At 45.8% G+C, this 20,344-nt stretch overlaps 1 protein-coding gene across 2 annotated transcripts in view; it reads right to left on the bottom strand.

Annotated features, from left to right (window-relative positions):
• Positions 1 to 20,344, bottom strand: part of LOC144673803 (EVI5-like protein) — a 113,292-nt gene that overhangs the window by 81,773 nt on the left and 11,175 nt on the right. The window lies entirely within an intron of this gene.

The raw sequence follows: 20,344 nt of genomic DNA, 5'->3' as shown, positions 1-20,344 counted from the left end.
TAACTTCACACTTTACCACGTTACACTGCATCTGCCATGTATTTGCCCACCCACTCAACCTGTCTAAATTGTCTTGGAGCCTCTTAACACCCTCCTCATCGCTCACAGTCCAGAGTGAGTAGCAGGTGAAGAAATATTCAAGTTATTGCGATTTCATGGAATCAGAATCACTTAGGTAGGAGAACAGTGTTCTGGTTTGTACAGACAGTGCTGCCACTGACTGGTGTTATTACAAGAGCCATAAACCCACAGGTAATCATCACAAATTGTATGTTGCATCACTACGCCCATAATTTAAAAAGAATGGAAGCTAAATTACATGCTGTGCTAAATACAGCTGTGAAAGCTTTCACAATTTGTGTCCCCACATGGGAGGCTGACCGGAAATATAAGAGCTCATGGGAACCAAGGGAAAGTAGCAGGTTGGCACTAAATGTGGCTCAGTGACAGGAAGCAAAGGGTAATGGTCAATGGGAGCTTTAGTGACTGGACAGCTGTTTCTAATGGGATACCACAGGGCTCAGGACTGGATTCCTTGCTTTTTCTGATATAGACAAATGTAGGAGGCTCAACTAAGAACAACACAGATGATACGGAGGGGCATGTTAGTGGGGTGGTGAAAAAGGCATATGAGACACTTGCCTTTATCAATCGAGGCATAGATTACAAAAGTAGGAGGTCATGTTGGAGTTGTATAGAACCTTGGTGAGGCTACAGCTGGAGTACTGTGTGCAGTTCTGGTCGCCACATTATAGGAAGGATGTGATTGCACTGGAGGGGGTGCAGAGAAGATTCACCAGGATGTTGCCTGGGATGAAACATTTAAGTTATGAAGAGAGGTTGGATAGAATTGGGTTGTTTTCGTTGAAACAGAGAAGACTGAGGGGCGACCTGATCAAGGTGTACAAGATTATGAGGGGCATGGACAGGGTGGATAGGAAGCAGCTGTTCCCCTTAGTTGAAGGGTCAGTCACGAGGGGACATAAGTTCAAGGTGAGGGGGCAGGAGGTTTTGGGGGGGGGAAGAATGTGAGGAAAAACTTTTTTTACCCAGAGGGTGGTGATGGTCTGGAATGCACTGCTTGGGAGGGTGGTGGAGGCGGGTTGCCTCACATCCTTTAAAAAGTACCTGGATGAGCACTTGGCACATCATAACATTCAAGGCTATGGGCCAAGTGCTGGTAAATGGGATTAGGGAGGTAGGTCAGGTGTTTCTCACGTGTCGGTGCAGACTCGATGGGCCGAAGGATCTCTTCTGCGCTGTGATTCTGTGATACAAAAAAGGCTGCATGGTTGATTGTGAGGAAGAAAGCTGTAAACTACAGGAAGATAGCAATGGACCGGTCAGGAGGGCAGAAGTGGCAAATGGAGTTCAGTCCAGAGGAGTGAGAGGTTGGGGAAAGACAAACAAGGTAAAGGAATACACAATAAATGGTCAGATATTGAGAAGTGTAGAGGAACAGAGGGACATTTAAAGTGCATGTCCAAGAGATCCCTGGAGGTCACAGAACAGGTAGACAAGGTGATTAAGAAATATGAGGTACTTTTCTTTATTCGCCAAGACATCAGCAGGGTAGCTATGTTAGAACTGCAGAAAATACTAGTTTGGCTTCAGCTGGAATACTGCGTATCGTTCTGGTCACCACATTATAGGAAGAATACAATAACATTAGAAACACAAGTTCTGTAGGCAAGACTGGAGAATTGAGTTCTGAGGGAAGATTGGATAGGTTGGGACTGTATTCTTTGGAACAGAGAAAGGCTGAGGGGTGATTTAAATTGAGATGGATTAAATTATGAGGGGCACAGAGTGGATAGGAAGGACCTATTTTCCTCAGCAGAGAGAAGTCATATATTTAAATTAATTAGTAGAAGAATCAGAGGGTAGTAAGGATCCAGAACTCTGCCTGAAAGAGCAGTCAAGGCAGAAACCCTTGTTACATTTTTTTTTTAAGTACTTGATTAAGCAGTTAAAGAGCTGTTACCTACAGGGCTACGGAGAAAGAGCTGAAAAATGGGATTAGTTTCTTTTCTGGTTGGCACAGACATAATGGGTATCCTACTATTTATCGTGTAATCCCTTGCCTTGTTTATCCTCCCAAAATACATTACGTCACACATCTCTGGATTGAATTCCATTTGCCTTTTTTTATCTACCCACCTGACCAGTCCACAGATATCTCTTTGCATCATCCTACAGCTTTCTTCCTCACTAGCACTGCCACTTCCTTTGTGCTGTAAAGTCTCTAAGTTCTGTCCAACTACAGACCTGTGATTTCAAGCCTGTTCTCAAAGCAGTGTTCAGAGATGGGTGCATGATCTGAAAAATGGTTTCACGCTGAAGTATTTTGGTTAACTCGTGGCAGGCCTCTTGGGAAGAAGTTTTTTGAGCTTCAGAGGAAGCTGGTGACTTTTCATTGTGCATAATCCTGCATTCATCGAAAACGTCCCTAATTGTGGATAAAGGGAGTTGCGTAACTTGTCGACATTATTAATCTGTGAAATACACAATCTGTCAATGCAAGGGAGCAATGCAACCATTCTTGAAGCAAGTGACAAAAGTGCCACATTTAGGAAGAAAATTGAGGTTTGGCAAACTGGGCTGAGCAACGGAGTTTCAGATCTGTTCCTGCGACTGACTGAGCTTTTGAATGCAAACACAATGACGGTCGAATGTGTGAAAGGAAGGGTCATTGCTCAGCTTCCAACTTTAGCAGAGCGTCTCAGTGTTTGCTTTACAAATAGAAACACAGTTAAATACGACCTGATTCAGCATTCAACACTTGTGCCATCTTGTTGCCCAAGTGCAGAAACAGGAGAGGAGCGGATAGAATTGTCCTGTGAGGAATTGTCCTCACTGAGAATTAAATTTTAGGAGCAAACACCTTCTGGTTTTAACCATCTCCTGCTGTGAAGGATCTAGAACGGTCATTTCTTTTTCTTTCGTGGGATGTGGGCATCACGGGCAAGGCTGGCATTTGTTGCCCATCTCTAATTGCCCTTGAACGGAGTGGCTTGCTAGGCCATTTCAGGGGGCAGTTAAGAGTCAAGCATGTGGGTCTGGGCTTTCATGTAGGCCAGACCAGGTAAGGATGGCAGATTTCCTTCCCTAAAAAGGACATTAGTGAACCAGATGGGTTTTTGCGACAATCGATGATAAAGGTCACCATTACGGAGACTAGCTTTCAGTTCCAGATTTATTAGTTAATTGAATTTAAATTCCAGCAAATTCGGTGGTGGGATTTGAATCCATCTCCCAAGAACACTAGACTGGGCCTCTGGATTACTAGTCCAGTGACATTACCACAACACCACTGCCTCCCCTAAAAGAAACAATGCAAAGTAAAAGAAGCAATGGTAATATTGTGACCTTTCCCAACAACATACATTTGTGAAACATCATTTTCTGCCATGAGAGAAACAAAGGCAGGCAGAGATCCTGCCTGGAGGTGGAGAAGGATTTACAGGGGTCATTGTCAGACAAACATTACACCGACGATAGACAGATTCTGCAGTGAAGAAACAGGCACACCCATTTCAGGCATTTGTATATAAATACCAGTTTTCTTAAACGCATTGTTAAAAACTCTTTACAGCACTTTTACATTATGAGTATTGTATAGCATTATAGATTAGATGGGGGAGGTCTACAATTGCGACTCCATTTGAAAAGGGGTCCTTTGACTACTGGGCTAGAGGGTCAAAGGAAAAGGCATTGAATGGACATGGGAACAGTGTGGGTAAATGTGATCAGGACTATTTACTCCTTGTGAATAAATGCTGTCATGGACTAGTTAGGCTAACACTTCCATGTATTAACTTGTGTATATTTGAGATATCTTGTATGAACATCTCCTCACTGGAATCAAAACATCTGACTAATCACACTCTAACAGAGTACCTGCCCAAGACAATAGTCTCCAAGCCTTACTGACAATTTGCTGTGCTCACAAACATATCTTAGACATAGCTGGATGGAAATGTTTTAGGCCTTTCTGCCATAGTGCACCAAGGGGCTGGGAATTGTACAGACCCCTCGGGCTGTATGACTCACAAGGAACGGATGCAGTGAATAGTAAATGTATCATAATTGTATTGAAGCACCTCAGAGTGCAACATGATTTATGTCGATGGTTCGAATACCATTGCACTGACTGTAATGGCTACATTGAAATGTCTGTAATGTTCATTGATTGTATGGGGAAAAGTTGAATGTGATTGCACTTTTTGTGACGGCCATTTTGAAATGTTTTGTAATGTTCTTTCAGATATTTTATGAATAAAGTATATTTTTCCAAAAAAAATGTTTTAGAAAGTGACAGCCAAAAAGAAAAGTTAACTCTTTGTTGGGCCCCTGATGGCAGGTTTTGAAAGTTTGGGTATTTCAGACTGCTGCCTTTCCAGAGCAGTTAACAGTCAGAGAGATCAATCAACAAGCCCTGCTAAATGAGATGACAGATAGAAGCAGATGGCTGGCTACTTGATTGCTTGTCAAAAAACAGATAGATGGCATAACACAGTAATGGATGGATAGTGAAAGAGGCAGGCAGCTGGAGAATAAGCAGACAATGAGAAAAAGTCTTCATCTGTTTCATGAATGATCTTCCTTCCATCATAAGGTCAGGAGTAGGGATGTTTGCTGATTGCACACAGCACCATTCACGACTCCTTGGATAGTGAAGCAGTCCATGTCCAAATGCAGCAAGACCTGGACAATATTCAGGCTTGGGCTGACAAGTGGCAAGTGACACTTGAGCCACACAACTGTCAGGCAATGACCATCTCCAACAAGAGAAGATCCAGCCATCTCCCCATGACATTCAATGGCATTACCATCACTGAATCCCGCATTATCAACATCCTGGGGATTACCATTGACCAGAAACTGAACTGGACTAGCCGTTTAAATACTGTGGCTACAAGAGCAGGTCAGAGGCTAGGAATCCTGCAGCGAGTAACGCACCTCCTGATTCACCAAAGCCTGTCCATCTACAAGGCATAAGTCAGGAGTGTGACAGAATACTCTCCATTTGCCTGGATGAGTGCAGTTCCCACAACACAAGAAACACCACCCAGGACAAAGCAGCCCACTTGAATGGCGCCCCATCCACCACTGACACGCAATGGAAGCAGCATATGCCACCTACAAGATGTGCTGCAGCAACTCATCAAGCCTCCAACAGAACCTTCCAAACCTGCAACCTCAACCAACTAGAAGGCCAAGGGTATCAGATGCATGGGAACACCACTACCTGCAAGTTCCCCTCCAAGCCACTCACCATCCTGACTTGGAAATATATCACCATTTCTTCACTGTCACTGGGTCAAAATCTTGGAACTCCTTTCTTCACAGCACTGTGGGTGTACCTACACCACATGGACTGCAATAGTTCAAGAAAGCTGCTCACCACCACCTTCTCAAGGGCAACTAGGGATGGGCAATAAATGTTGGCCTAGCCAGCAACACCCATATCCCATGTATGAATACATTTTTTTTTAATTAATAAAAGGACACTAAGGCAAAATAAAACCAGCTCAGAGTTCCTGCTGGGGTTTTTAATAAGTCGGAGATAATAAATTGGTATAAAGGGTCCAAAGTAAGCATAGGAAGGCAAAGATCTATGAACTTACTTTGTATAGGGTTGAAGGGAATCAGAGTACAACAGGGGCAACCAGTGGATAGGGTCAGATGACAGAGGGGTAAAACATGAATGTGGAAGTCACTTTTACCAGGATGGGACAGAATCTAGAATAAAACAGAGTTCTTATTTTTTTAAAAACACATTGAATTCTCAATCCAGCCAGGACATGGACATAAAAACTTGCACTTAGCAGATCCCATTGGGTCTGACAATTAGATCAGGGAACGACTTAAAACAGATTGAACTGTCCGCATCAGGGTATCTCATACTGTAAGGTGACAGCGAGACCCCCAGTCTCTGTCAGGGTATCTCATACTGTGAGGTAACAGCGAGACCCCCAGTCCCTGTCAGGGTATCTCATACTGTGAGGTAACAGCGAGACCCCCAGTCCCTGTCAGGGTATCTCATACCGTAAGGTGACAGCGAAACCCCCAGTCCCTGTCAGGGTATCTCATACCGTAAGGTGACAGCGAAACCCCCAGTCCCTGTCAGGGTATCTCATACTGTGAGGTAACAGCGAGACCCCCAGTCCCTATCAGGGTATCTCATACTGTGAGGTAACAGCGGGACCCTCAGTCCCTGTCAGGGTATATCATACTGTGAGGTAACAGCGAGACCCCCAGTCCCTGTCAGGGTATCTCATACTGTGAGGTAACAGCGAGACCCCCAGTCCCTGTCAGGGTATCTCATACTGTGAGGTAACAGCGAGACCCCCAGTCCCTGTCAGGGTATCTCATACTGTGAGGTAACAGCGAGACCCCCAGTCCCTGTCATGGTATCTCATACTGTGAGGTAACAGCGAGACCCTCAGTCCCTGTCAGGGTATCTCACACTGTGAGGTAACAGCGATACCCCCAGTCCCTGTCAGGGTATCTCATACTGTGAGGTAACAGCGAGACCCTCAGTCCCTGTCAGGGTATCTCACACTGTGAGGTAACAGCGATACCCCCAGTCCCTGTCAGGGTATCTCACACTGTGAGGTAACAGCGAGACCCTCAGTCCCTGTCAGGGTATCTCATACTGTGAGGTAACAGCGAGACCCCCAGTCCCTGTCAGGGTATCTCATACTGTGAGGTAACAGCGAGACCCCCAGTCCCTGTCAGGGTATCTCATACTGTGAGGTAACAGCGAGACCTCCAGTCCCTGTCAGGGTATCTCATACTGTGAGGTAACAGCGAGACCCCCAGTCCCTGTCAGGGTATCTCATACTGTGAGGTGACAGCGAGACCCCCAGTCCCTGTCAGGGTATCTCATACTGTGAGGTGACAGCGAGACCCCCAGTCCCTGTCAGGGTATCTCAGCCACCGCAGAGGTGCAATGGGGAAAGGTTGCTGTCTAAGGCCTTTCAGCCAAAGTGCACCGAGGGGCTGGAACTGTGTCGATCTCCTCTGCTGTATGACCCTCAATGAATGTATTCTCTAAATATTACACGTTTCACAATTGTATTGAAGCACCTCAGAGTGTAACATGATATATGCAGATAATTTGAATAGCATTGCACTGTGAAGGCCATTTTGAAACATTTTGTAATGCTCTTAGGTATTTTATGAATAAAGTATATTCTTGAAGGAAAAAATCTCATACTGAGAGGTTACAATGATATCCATAAACATATGCAGTAACAGGACGTTCAATTCTTTGAGCTTGTTCCACCATTCAATTCCTTCATGGTTGATCCACATCTCAACTCCATTCACCTGCCTGTCCCTCAGCCCCCTCACCTCATAAAATCGTCTTGAAAATTTCAATTTTGCTGTCTGGATCTCTCATTCTAGGTCTCAGGATTGTTTTTACACTGCACTCAATTAGTGCTAATGACATGTTGAGTTGATCTGAACTTCTCCAAGGATGTAACATTGCAGCTGAAGACTACAAGTTAGACAAGTGAGCAATAGGGGGACAGAATGCTAAAGAAATATCAACTCCGTAAACTAGCACAACGATGCAGGACAGTGAAAGGTTTTGATGGAAGATCACAGACTTAGAACGTTAAGTGTTTTCATTTCGCTTCTGCAGTATTTTGCTTCCGTGTGGTAGTGATACGAGGAGGACAGTTTCAACCCGTGTATAATGTGTACTGACCAGTCAGTAACATCAGGCATTTAGTGAGAGCTACTGAAAATACTGCATCCCCATTGGCAAAGACATGGTGTTTTCCCTTGTCCGTGTACTGGCTGAAGGGACAGGTGACCCACTGACGTGACGATGTAACTAGCCAACTGGCAGTGATAACACCAGTAGTGCATACACTGAGAGGACACAGCTGGCCTTTACTACATTCCACTCACAATGAAACTCAAAATCCACTAGCCCCCACCTCCCTGCCCCCCAATTTCAGTGAATGTCAATGAGTCTGCAGTGAGTAATATTTGATATTACTCCCTAATTGATACTTTAATCACTTCTCAAACGTGTCTCAGTCAGGCATACACATAACATCAGTAACTTTACAGCCTGCATATGTACTGTCCTGCCTTGTGCTCCTGATATTTAAACATTAGGTCATATATAAATTGCCAAGCCTTCACAATTGAGGCCAGGGCTATAATGCCAGTCTGTGCATTATTTATTAATACACGTGTAACATTTCTTTTCCCTCAAACAGGTTATTACTGGAAGCTACAATTCCACAACACATTTGAGTAAAATTGAAATCTTCCAACATATAAAATCATATATATGAACATATATATATCCACATAAAACATTAGAAGCAAAGGGTATAGGACCGAAGCAGCTCGTGCCAGAGAGAGAGAGAGAGAGAGACAGTTCCAGCAAGGCATTCATTTACAGCATTTTTAAAAAAAAATCAAATATTTTTCTTCAGTTGAACTATTCTGTTCTACTCTAACCTAGTCATTCAGATACAAGATTAATAAAGGTATAGACAGCATTTGACATGTTTCTATCTGGTCATTCACACTGTGACTAGCATTCCTACAAGTAGCGAAAGGTTAGGCTGGAGACATGGGTTTGATTCAGGTTAAATTTTGAAATTCTGACAGATAAAAACTAGCCCCAATTAAAACCTCAGTATGAAACTGCCCTTTCGACTACGTCAGGGATCCAGAAAGACAATGGCTACTAGGAGTCCACAGCAGCTACCATCTAGAAGGGCAAGAGCAGCAGATCGATGGGAACACCACCACCTGGAAGTTCCCAAGTCACTCACCATCCTGACTTGGAAATATATCGCCGTTCCTTCACTGCCGCTAGGTCAAAATCCTGGAACTCCCTCCCTAACAGCACTGTGAATGCACTTACACCACATGGACTGCAGCGGTTCAAGAAGACAGCTCACCCACCACCTTCTCAAGAGCAATTGGGATGAGTAATAAATCCTGGCCCAGCCAGTGACGCCCACATCCCATAAATAAACAAAAAGCTTGGGAAATAAATTCAATTCATCAAATCTGTCTGGGGTGAAGAAAAGCTACTCTCGGTAATGGTGACCATGAACCTACTGAATTTGTGTAAGAATCCAGCTGGGTCACTAATGTCCTTCGGGGGGAAATCTGCTGTCCCTACCTGGTCTGGCCTACATGTGACTCCAGACCCACTGCAGCTCGGTTAACTCAACCACCGTCCAAAGGCCTAGCAAGCCACTTGGTTATATCAAACCAGGGGAAAGGTTGTAGACTAAAACTGAACAGGCCACCCTGGTAGGCACTAGATATAACAAAGGCACACCCAGTCCAGTCGACTATGCAACTTTGGTCATTAGCCACTCTAGCATCTGGCTATCCCACAGACTGACAGCCATGCTCACCGAATCATACCTTACAGCCAATGTCCCAGACTTCTCCATCGCCAGCCCTGAATGTGTCCTGGTCCCACCAACAGGACAGACCTACCAAAGGTGGCGGCACAGTGGTACACAGTCAGGGGGGAGTTACCCTAGACGCCCTCAACATCAAATCCGGATTCCATGAAGTCTCATGGCACCAAGTCCAACATGGGCATGGAAACCTCCTGTTGATTACTACGCACCACCCACCAAAACCCCACACCCCACCTCCCTCAGCTGATGAATCAGTACTCCTCCATGTTGAGCACCAATTGGAAGAAGCACAGACGATGGTAAGGGCAAAGAACACATGCCAGGAGGGGGGCTGCAAAGTCCATCACCATGAGTAGCACCATTTCTGACTGAGATGGCAGAGCCCTGAAGGATATAACTGCCAGACTGGATCTGTGGTACATGACAACGGAACCTGTCACAGATGTATCTGTCCATGGCAGTATTGGTAGGAGTGACCACAGCTAAGCCCTTGTGGAAAATGTGTCCTAATTTCACACTGTGAACAGCCTCCATTTTATTGTACAGCTCTACCACTGTATTAAATGGGTCAGATTCAGAACAGATCCAGCAGCGCAAAGCTACACATCAATAAGCAGCTGAGGACTAGCAGCAGAATTGCATTAAACTACAATCTGTAGCCTCAAGACCTGAAAGCCTGTGCCCACATGCAGCAAGACCTGGACAGCATTCAGGCATGGGCTGATGTGTGGTGTTAATGTTACTTGCCATTTAAGTGCCAGGCAATGACCATCTCCAACAAAAGAGAACTTACCATCTACCCATGACATTAAACAGCATTGCCAATGTCAAATTCCCTACCATCAACATTCCAGGAGTTACTATTGATCAGAAGCTTACTGGAGCAGCCACATAAACACTGTGGCTACAAAAGCTGGAACTTCTGCAGTAAGAAACTCACTGCCCAACCTGATTAGCACCCCATCACCATTCACATTCACTCTCTTTACCACCAACGCACAGTGGCAACAGTGAATACCATCTACAAGATGTGCCACAACAACTCAACAAGCCTCCTTAGACAGCACCTTCCAAATCCGTGACCTCTACCACCTAGAAGGACAAGGGCAGCAGACACATTGAAACACCCGCACCTGCAAGTTCCCTTCAAGCCACACACCATCTTGACTTGGAAATATATCACCGTTCCTTCACTGTCTCTGGGTCAAAATCCTGGAACTCCCTTCCTAGCAGCACTGTGGGTGTACCTACACATCGACTGCAGCGGTTCAAGAAAGCGGCTCACAACCACCTTGTCAAAGACAATTAGGAATGGGCAATTATTGATGGCCTAGCTCGTGATGCTAACATCCCATGAAAGAATAAAAAATACTTTCCTTGCCTCCTCTCTCACACTAGTAACTGCAGGCGTGGAACATGCTGAAGATATCAACTGCTGACCGAGCTAAATGGCACAAAAGACGAGGATTGTCTCCCTATTTTGTCACGTATTGATGTGTAGTTTTGAGCTGCTGGATCTGTTCTGAATCTAACCCATTTAACACAGTGGTAGAGCTGTACAATAAAATGGAGGCTGTTCACAGTGTGAAATTAGGACACATTTTCCACAAGGGCTTTGCTGTGGTCACTCCTACCAATACTGCCATGGACAGATACATCTGTGACAGGTTCCGTTGTCATGTTGTCACATTTGAGGTAGCAAGCAAAGTGAGAATCATCGCTCTATCCCTTTCCCAAGCAGTTAAACAGTTCATCATGAATTCAATGCAGGAAAAATAAACCCACCAACCATTCTATGACAGCACTGGTTAAATTATCTTTTTAAATAAAGGTCTGGGGTGCTTACATGCTCATTAAGGTGAGGAATGTTAAAGTTGGAAATATCAGAACAATTTTTGCCATATTGTCAGTTTTCAATTTCTCTCAAAATATATATTATATAAGATTACATACGGTTTACGACAGAAACAGGCCAGACAAACCAGTGTTTCTGCTCCACTCGAACCTCCTCCCACCCTTCCTCATTTAAATTTATCAAGGTAACCTTCAATTCTTTTCTCCCCCTTATGCTTGTCCAGCCTCCCCTTAAATGCATTTATGCGATTCACTTCAACCACTCCCTGTGGTAGCGAGTTCCACATTCTCACCATTCTGAGTAAAGAAGTTTCTTCTGAATTACCAGTTGGACTCCTTGCTGACTGTCTTATAGCGATGGCTTCTGGTTATGCTCCTCCACACAAGTGGAAACATTCTCTCTGTATCCACTCTATTGAAAGCATCTTCGAAGTAAGTGACCTCCCTATTCTTCCTACCAAAATGTACTGCCTCAGTTATCTGTGTTGAACTTCTTTGCCAATGATTTGTTCATTCTGCAAGTTTATTAATGTCCTCCTGTAATTTGTTGCAGTCCTCCTCAGTATTGACTATTCCCTCCAACTTGGAGTCATCCATGAACTAGAGGTTGTATTTTTGATTCCAAAGCCCAAATTGCACATGTAAATTGTGAACAGCAGTGGTCCCAACACTGATCCTTGTAGAACATCCCACCCTCTGCCATTTTGAATAACAACCCTTTAGTCCCTCTTTGCTCTGTCTTGAAGCCAGTAATCTATTCTGCCACTTGTCCCCTGACTCCATATTCTCTAATCTTATTCATTAGGCCATTATGGGGCACCTTAGCAAAGGTCTTTTGAAAAGCCACATAAATTACATCCACCACATTATCACTGTCTACTCTGTTACCTCCTCCAAAAAAAAATCAAAGTTGGTGAAGCAAGATTTCCCCTTTTGAAATTTTTAAATCCATTATTACATTTTTCATTTCTAGATATTCTTCTATTACCTCCTTTAGAAGGGATTCTTACCACTGATATCAAGCTGACTGATATACAATTGCCTGGACCTTTTCTGTCCCCCTTCTTAAATATAGGAATTACTGTCCATGTGCTGGTCCTCTGGCACTACACATTTCTCTAATGAATTAAATGAGTAGTAATGCCTCTGCTATCTCTTCTCAAAATCTTTCAATATATGTGGATGCAATCCATCTGGACCAGCAGCTTTCTCCTCTGAATGCGTTTAGTTCGTTCAATACAGCTTGTTTTGAAAAAAAAACTTTAAGTGCACTTATTGCATTGCTCATCTCATCATTCAATGTCAGGTCTGCATCTTCTATCGCCCTGGTAAATACCAAAGCTAAATAATTATTTAATCTTTCTGCCACCTCTCCATCATTACCTGCAATATTATTGTCTATGCCTTAATGGTTCTATTCCCATCACAGCTTTCCTTTTTTATTGATGTGCTTCAAAATATATTTTATGTTCGTTGATAATTTAATTCTATAGTTCCTCTTGGCTTCCCTATTATTTTTTTTGACTTCTCTCTCAATTTCTTCATATTTTCTTACCAGGCACCACTCTGCTATGTACTAAAGGTTTGCCTCTTTCCTAACCCTCAATTGTTCCTTTGTCTTTACTCACCCATGGAGTCTCACTAATGTTTAGTTTGTTCTTTCCTTTTGGCTGAATACATTTTCCCTGCACTCTGTTGAACATAGTTTTAAATGTTTCTCATGGTGATTCCACATCATTGTTTGCCAATATTGTTGCTCATTTTATTCTCAAATTCTATTCTCAGCCCTTCACAATCAGTTTTTCTCCAATCTATTTACTTGATTTTAATCACACTTACCTCGTTCTCTGCCGTAATCTTAAAGCATATTGGATTATGGTCACTATTGCCCCTACTCTTACATCTCTTAACTGCTCTGGTTCACGCCCATTGTTAGATCCAATAGCAAATCATTCCACATTGGACTTTTTACTTATTGGGTTAGAAAGGAATCCTGTACACATTGTAGGAACTCCATTCCCTGATCCCCTTTACCTACTTCTTCTGTGCAATTAACATCAGGGGTGTTGAAATTCCCCCATAATTATTATTTTATGTTTTTTATACTCAATTTCCTCATTTGTCTGCATACTGCTTCCATGTCCCTTCCACTATTAGGTGGTCTGTAGACGACACCTATCAGTCTGACTGATCCTTTATCTTTTACCCCTATCCATTTGGGTTCTATTATTTTCTCACTGATAGCTGTGTCCATATTTTCTATTCCAAAGAAGTGCAGCTACTCTACACCTCATTTTCCCCCTCCATTTTTTCTAACCATATTATGCCCTGGAACGTTTAATTCCAGTCTTGATTCAGTAGACTTGATTCAGTAGCCATGACTCAGTAATCCCGACTACGTCTGGCACCTCCCAACACGATTACCTACACCTCCCCGGGACAATTATTTATTATGGACAATGTGTGTATTGCCATACAGACATGAACTTGTTTTTACTAGGATTTCCTTTCACTTTATATTTAACCATCTTTTTAGGCTCCTGCTCTATAATTTACTATCTCCATGCCATCAATGTCCTCGTTTATTTTACTCTTTCCTATGTTTAATGGGCCGAATGGCCTAATTTCTGCTCCTATGTCTTATGGTCTTCTCCTGCCCTGTTTTGTGTACATTCAGGCTGCCCTCATTTCTGATCGATCCTCACCCTTGTTGCTAGTTCAAAATTTTTGCCACCTCCCTATTTAGTCTCTCTGTTGGGATATGAGTCCCACCCCAGTTCAGGTGGAGCCCATCCCATTGATACAGCTCTTTCCCGCTCCCGAACTGGTGTCAGCGCCCCATATAAAGGGGTTCCTCTTTCCCACACCGGCTCTTTAACTACACATTAATGCTCTTGATTTGTCTGCTCCTCTGCCAATTTGCACGTGGCTTGGGAAATAATTCAGAGGTTATTATCCTTGAGGTCCTGTCTTATAATGAGCCTAACTCTGAATGCTCTTTCAACATGGTCTCCTCCTGATCCTACTTATGTTGTTTGTTCCAACATGGACCATAACCACAGGATTTATTACCTCCCTTTCTAAGTTCCTCTCCAGCTGCCATGAAATAACCCTCACCCTGGCAACACACCCTCTGGGATTCCAATTTTTTAAAATATATTCATTCACAGGACGTGGACTTTGCTGGCTGGGTCAGCATTTATTGCCCATCCCTAATTGCCCTTGGGAAGGTGCTGGTAAACTGCCTTCTTGAATCGCTGCAGTCCCTTGGTGTGGGTACACCCACAGTGCTATTAGGGAGTGAGTTCCAGGATTTTGACCCAGTGACAGTGAAGAAACAGCCGATATATTTCCAAGTCAAGATGGTGAGTAACTTGGAGGAGAACTTACAGGTGGTGGTGTTCCCATCTATCTGCTGCCATTGTCCTTCTAGATGGTAGTGGTCATGGGTTTGGAAGGTGCTAAGGTGCTTTGGTGAATTCCTGCAGTGCATCTTGTAGATGCTACTACTGTGCGTCAGTGATGGAAGGAGAGAATGTTTGTGGATGTGGTGCCAATCAAGCAGGGGCTGTGTCCTGGATATTGTCCAGCTTCTCGAACGTTGTGGGAGCTCCACTCATCCAGGCAAGTTCCATCACACTCCTGACTTGTGCCTTGTAGATGGTGGACAGGCTTTGGGGAGTCAGGTGGTGAATTGTATGACGCACGATTCCTAACTTCTGACCTGCTCTTGTAGCCACAGTATTTATGTGGCTAGTCCAGTTCAGTTTCTGGTCAATGGTAACTCCCAGGATGTTGACAGTGGAGGATTCAGTGATGGTAAAGCTATTGAATGTCAAGGGGCAATAGTTAGGTTCTCTCTTGTTGGAGATGGTCATGGCCTGGCACTTCTGTGGCACGAACGTTACTTGCTACTTGTCAGCCCAAGTCTGGATATTGTCCAGGTCTTGCTGCATTTGGACATGGACTGCTCCAGTATCTGAGGAGCCGCGAATGGTGCTGAACATTGTGCAATCATCAGCGAATATCCTGAAGGGTTCTCAAAATTCCCACATTTTTCATATCAACAAGGATATGACTTTTGGACTGAGGGGACAGAATACGCATTCTTCCCTTTAAAGCAATCAACCCAGGGAAAGACTTAAACTAAAGCCCATTAAAATCTTGCATAAATAATCGCTACTAACTACTAAGGCAGGAAGACCACAATCAATGCAATTATGCAAACCCATCAATACTCCACATATACAATGGCTTTCAGTTCAAGACTAGTTACGGGGGCAGGAAGACAATGATAAACATCATGCAAGCCCATTAAAAACAACAAGACAACAATCACCTGGGGAAGCCCACCAAAATCAAACAAAGAACTAACCTTGATTTGGATTGAGATAAGAAATTCGAAAAAAAACAGTATAACTGGGCCAGGAGATCTGAAGTGTTTGTTTTGGGCAGGGACACAGAAGGGTGAGCAGTTTTGAAAGCTGACACAGGGCACTGAGCAGTTGGGAGTGGTTGAAGCCGAGTTTAAGCAGGGAGCTGAGCCAAGCGGAGGAAGGAGATCTGGAGGTTTGCAGGTCCGCAGGCAACATCACGGCGAGGGGCATAGGGTGGCAGGCTCAACCGAAGACAAGGCGTAGTCCTCCACGAAGATCGACCACCCAGAACCGCGCCCTCCACCCAACTGAAGAACTTTCGCAGATTCCACAGACCAGGACCACGTGGGGACGGCAGGCCCCAGAGGACACAAAGAGCGTACCCCAAAACTGCAACCGGCTTACCTGGCTGGATTTAGAACTGTCAAGGAATCCTGGTTGGTGAGCATGATCCCTGACCTCTCCCAGTTCAATTTAGTTAGGTTTTGGGGGTGGGACAAGGGTAAGGGGATTAGTAGCGTGATTTTCCCTTGTTATGCCGTGTGTTCCCCATTCTTAACTAAGTGTACTTTGTAGGTCTGTATAATCTCAGTGTAATCCTAATGTTATAAATTCATATGTGACTTCAATAAACCCAGTTTTTTGCTTGCACCAAAACCAGTTGTCTGCTGCACTTTGTCACAACCCCCAAATAAGTCCAAGGTCTAGAACCCAGGGAGTGGGAGCGATTCGAACCACTCAGAAGTCAGAGGTGAAGCTGACACACACCACCACCCCCTACAATCCCCACTTCTGACTTTATGATGGAAAGAAGGTCATTGGTGAAGCAGCTGAAGATGGTTGGACCGAGGACACTATCCTGAGGAACTCCTGTAGTAATGTCCTGGAGCTGAGATGACTGACTCCAACAACCACAACTATCTTCCATTGTGCTAGGTATGACTCCAACCAGCGGAGAATTTGCCCCCTGATTTCCATTGGCTCCAGTTTTGCGAGGGCTCCTTGATGCCACACTCGGTCAAATGCAGCCTTGATGTTGAGGGCAGTCACTCTCACCTCACCTCGAGAGTTCAGCTTTTTTGTCCATGTTTGAACCAAGGCTGTAACGGAGATGAGTGGCCCTGGCGGAACACAAGCTGGGCGTCAGTGAGCAGGTTATTGCTAAGCAAGTGCTGCTTAATAGCACTGCTGATGGCCCCTTCCATCACTTCACTGAAGATTGAGAGTAGACTGAAGGGACAGTAATTGGGCAGGTTCGATTTGTCCTGCTTTTTGTATACAGGGCATACCTGGGCAATTCCCCACATATCCGAGTATATGCCAGTGTTGCAGTTGGCTAGGACTGCAGCAAGTTCTGGAGCAAAAGCCTTCAGTACTATTCCTGGAATATTGCCAGGACCCATAGCCTTTGCAGTATCCAGAGCCTTCAGCATCTCAGGTATCAGCATGCTCAGATGATTAAAGAACATTGAAGCGCAGTGACTGTTATTTAAGAAAAATTAACAGAACATTTATGCATGGCAAGATCCCACAATAACTGAACGAATTCAACTACAAATGGTAGTTTTATTGAGGGAAGAATATTTGCCAGAACACTGTGCAAACTCCCTACACCACAAGCATGACCATGGGCCCAGCACTATCAACAACAAAAAATATATAATCAACAGTAACCTTTATTTCACCTACGGTGCAAAACACCAGCATAGATTTGACTATTTCACAAGTTAGACAAGGTTGACCCTGGGAGATCGAGAATGAATATAACCATCTAAACTTCATCAATCTACCTTTGATTAATGTGCATGCAAAACAGTGAACGGATAAAAATTCAAACCAAATTTGCTTTCTTGCCCAGAGAGAGCACACTGACACATTGCCCGAACTTAGATCTCATCTAACACAGCACAATAATACACAGCGCCAAGTCAGACGTCATTTAACACTCCGCCCCAAGCCAGACCCCGTTTAACACAGCACACTAACTGCCCCAACCCAGAATCTATATCTCACAGCACACTGACACACTGCCCCAGACCCCATCAGACACAGCACACTGACACACTGCCCCTTCCCAGACCCCATCAGACACAGCACACTGACACACTGTCCTGATCCAGACCCCATCTAGCCCGGCACACGGCCGCCACACGGCACACGGCCCCCACACGGCACACGGCCCCCACACGGCACACGGCCCTAACCCAGGCCCCATCTACACAGCACACTGACACACTGTCCCAACCCAGACCCCATCTACACAGCATACTGACACACTGCCTGAAACCCGGACCCCATCTAACACAGCACACTGACACACTGCCCCAGCCCAGACCCCATCTACACAGCACACTGACACACTGCAAATACCCAGACCCCGACTAGCACAGCACACTGACACACTGCACTAATCCAGACCCCATCTACACAGCACATTGCCCTAACCCAGACCCCATCAAACACAGCACACTGCACTAATCCAGACCCCATCTACACAGCACATTGCCCTAACCCAGACCCCATCAAACACAGCACATTGCCCTAACCCAGACCCCATCAAACACAGCACACTGCCCTAGCCCAGACCCCATCTAACACAGCACACTGCCCTAACCCAGACCCCAGCTACACAGCACACTGACACACTGCCCTAGCCCAGACCCCTTCTAACACAGCACACTGCCCTAGCCCAGACCCCATCTACACAGCACACTGACACACTGCCCCAACCCAGACCCCATCTACACAGCACACTGCCCTAACCCAGACACCATCTAACACAGCACACTGACACACTGCCCCAACCCAGACCCCATCTAACAAAGCACACTGACACACTGCCCCAACCCAGACCCCATCTAACACAGCACACTGACACACTGCCCCAGCCCAGACCCCATCTAACAAAGCACACTGACACACTGCCCCAACCCAGACCCCATCTACACAGCACACTGACACAGCCCCAGCCCAGACGCCATCTACACAGCACACTGCCCCAACCCAGACCCCATCTAACACAGCACACTGACACACTGCCCCAGCCCAGACCCCATCTAACAAAGCACACTGACACACTGCCCCAACCCAGACCCCATCTACACAGCACACTGACACAGCCCCAGCCCAGACGCCATCTACACAGCACGCTGCCCTAACCCAGGCCCCATCTACACAGCACACTGACACACTGCCCCAGCCCAGACCCCATCTACACAGCACACTGACACACTGCCCCAGCCCAGACCCCATCTAACAAAGCACACTGACACACTGCCCCAACCCAGACCCCATCTAACACAGCACACTGACACACTGCCCCAACCCAGACCCCATCTACACAGCACACTGCCCTAACCCAGACCCCATCTACACAGCACACTGACAAACTGTCCTAATCCAGACCCCATCTACACAGCACACTGCCCTAACCCAGACCCCATCTAACAAAGCACACTGACACACTGCCCCAACCCAGACCCCATCTAATACAGCACACTGACACACTGCCCCAACCCAGACCCCATCTACACAGCACACTACCCTAACCCAGACCCCATCTACACAGCACACTGACACACTGTCCTAACCCAGACCCCATCTACACAGCACACTGCCCTAACCCAGACCCCATCTAACACAGCACACTGACACACTGTCCTAACCCAGACCCCATCGACACAGCACACTGCCCTAACCCAGACCCCATCTAACACAGCACACTGACACACTGCCCCAAACCAAACCCCATCTACAGAGCACACTGACACACTGCCCCGAACCAAACCCCATCTACAGAGCACACTGACACACTGCCCCAACCCAGACCCCATCTACACAGCACACTGACACACTGCCCCAACCCAGACCCCATCTACACAGCACACTGACACACTGTCCTAACCCAGACCCCATCTACACAGCACACTGCCCTAACCCAGACCCCATCTAACACAGCACACTGACACACTGTCCTAACCCAGACCCCATCGACACAGCACACTGCCCTAACCCAGACCCCATCTAACACAGCACACTGACACACTGCCCCAAACCAAACCCCATCTACAGAGCACACTGACACACTGCCCCAAACCAAACCCCATCTACAGAGCACACTGACACACTGCCCCAACCCAGACCCCATCTACACAGCACACTGACACACTGCCCCAACCCAGACCCCATCTAACACAGCACACTGACACACTGCTCCAACACAGACCCCATCGACACAGCACACTGCCCTAGCCCAGACCCCACCTAACACAGCACACTGACACACTGTCCTAACCCAGACCCCATCGACACAGCACACTGCCCTAACCCATACCCCATCTAACACAGCACACTGACACACTGCCCTAACCCAGACCCCATCTACACAGCACACTGCCCTAACCCAGACACCATCTAACACAGCACACTGACACACTGCCCCAACCCAGACCCCATCTACACAGCACACTGACACACTGCTCTAACCCAGACCCCATCTAACACAGCACACTGACACACTGCCCTAATCCGGACCCCATCTACACAGCACACTGACACACTGCCCCAAACCAAACCCCATCTACAGAGCACACTGACACACTGCCCAAACCCAGACCCTATCTAACACAGCACACTGACACACTGCCTTAACCCAGATCCCATCTAACACAGCACACTGCCACACTGCCCTAA

Source organism: Cetorhinus maximus, unplaced genomic scaffold (genome assembly GCF_964194155.1).
Source record: "Cetorhinus maximus unplaced genomic scaffold, sCetMax3.hap1.1 HAP1_SCAFFOLD_480, whole genome shotgun sequence".
Lineage (NCBI taxonomy): Eukaryota > Metazoa > Chordata > Chondrichthyes > Lamniformes > Cetorhinidae > Cetorhinus > Cetorhinus maximus.
This window is presented reverse-complemented; position numbering and strand designations above follow the sequence as displayed.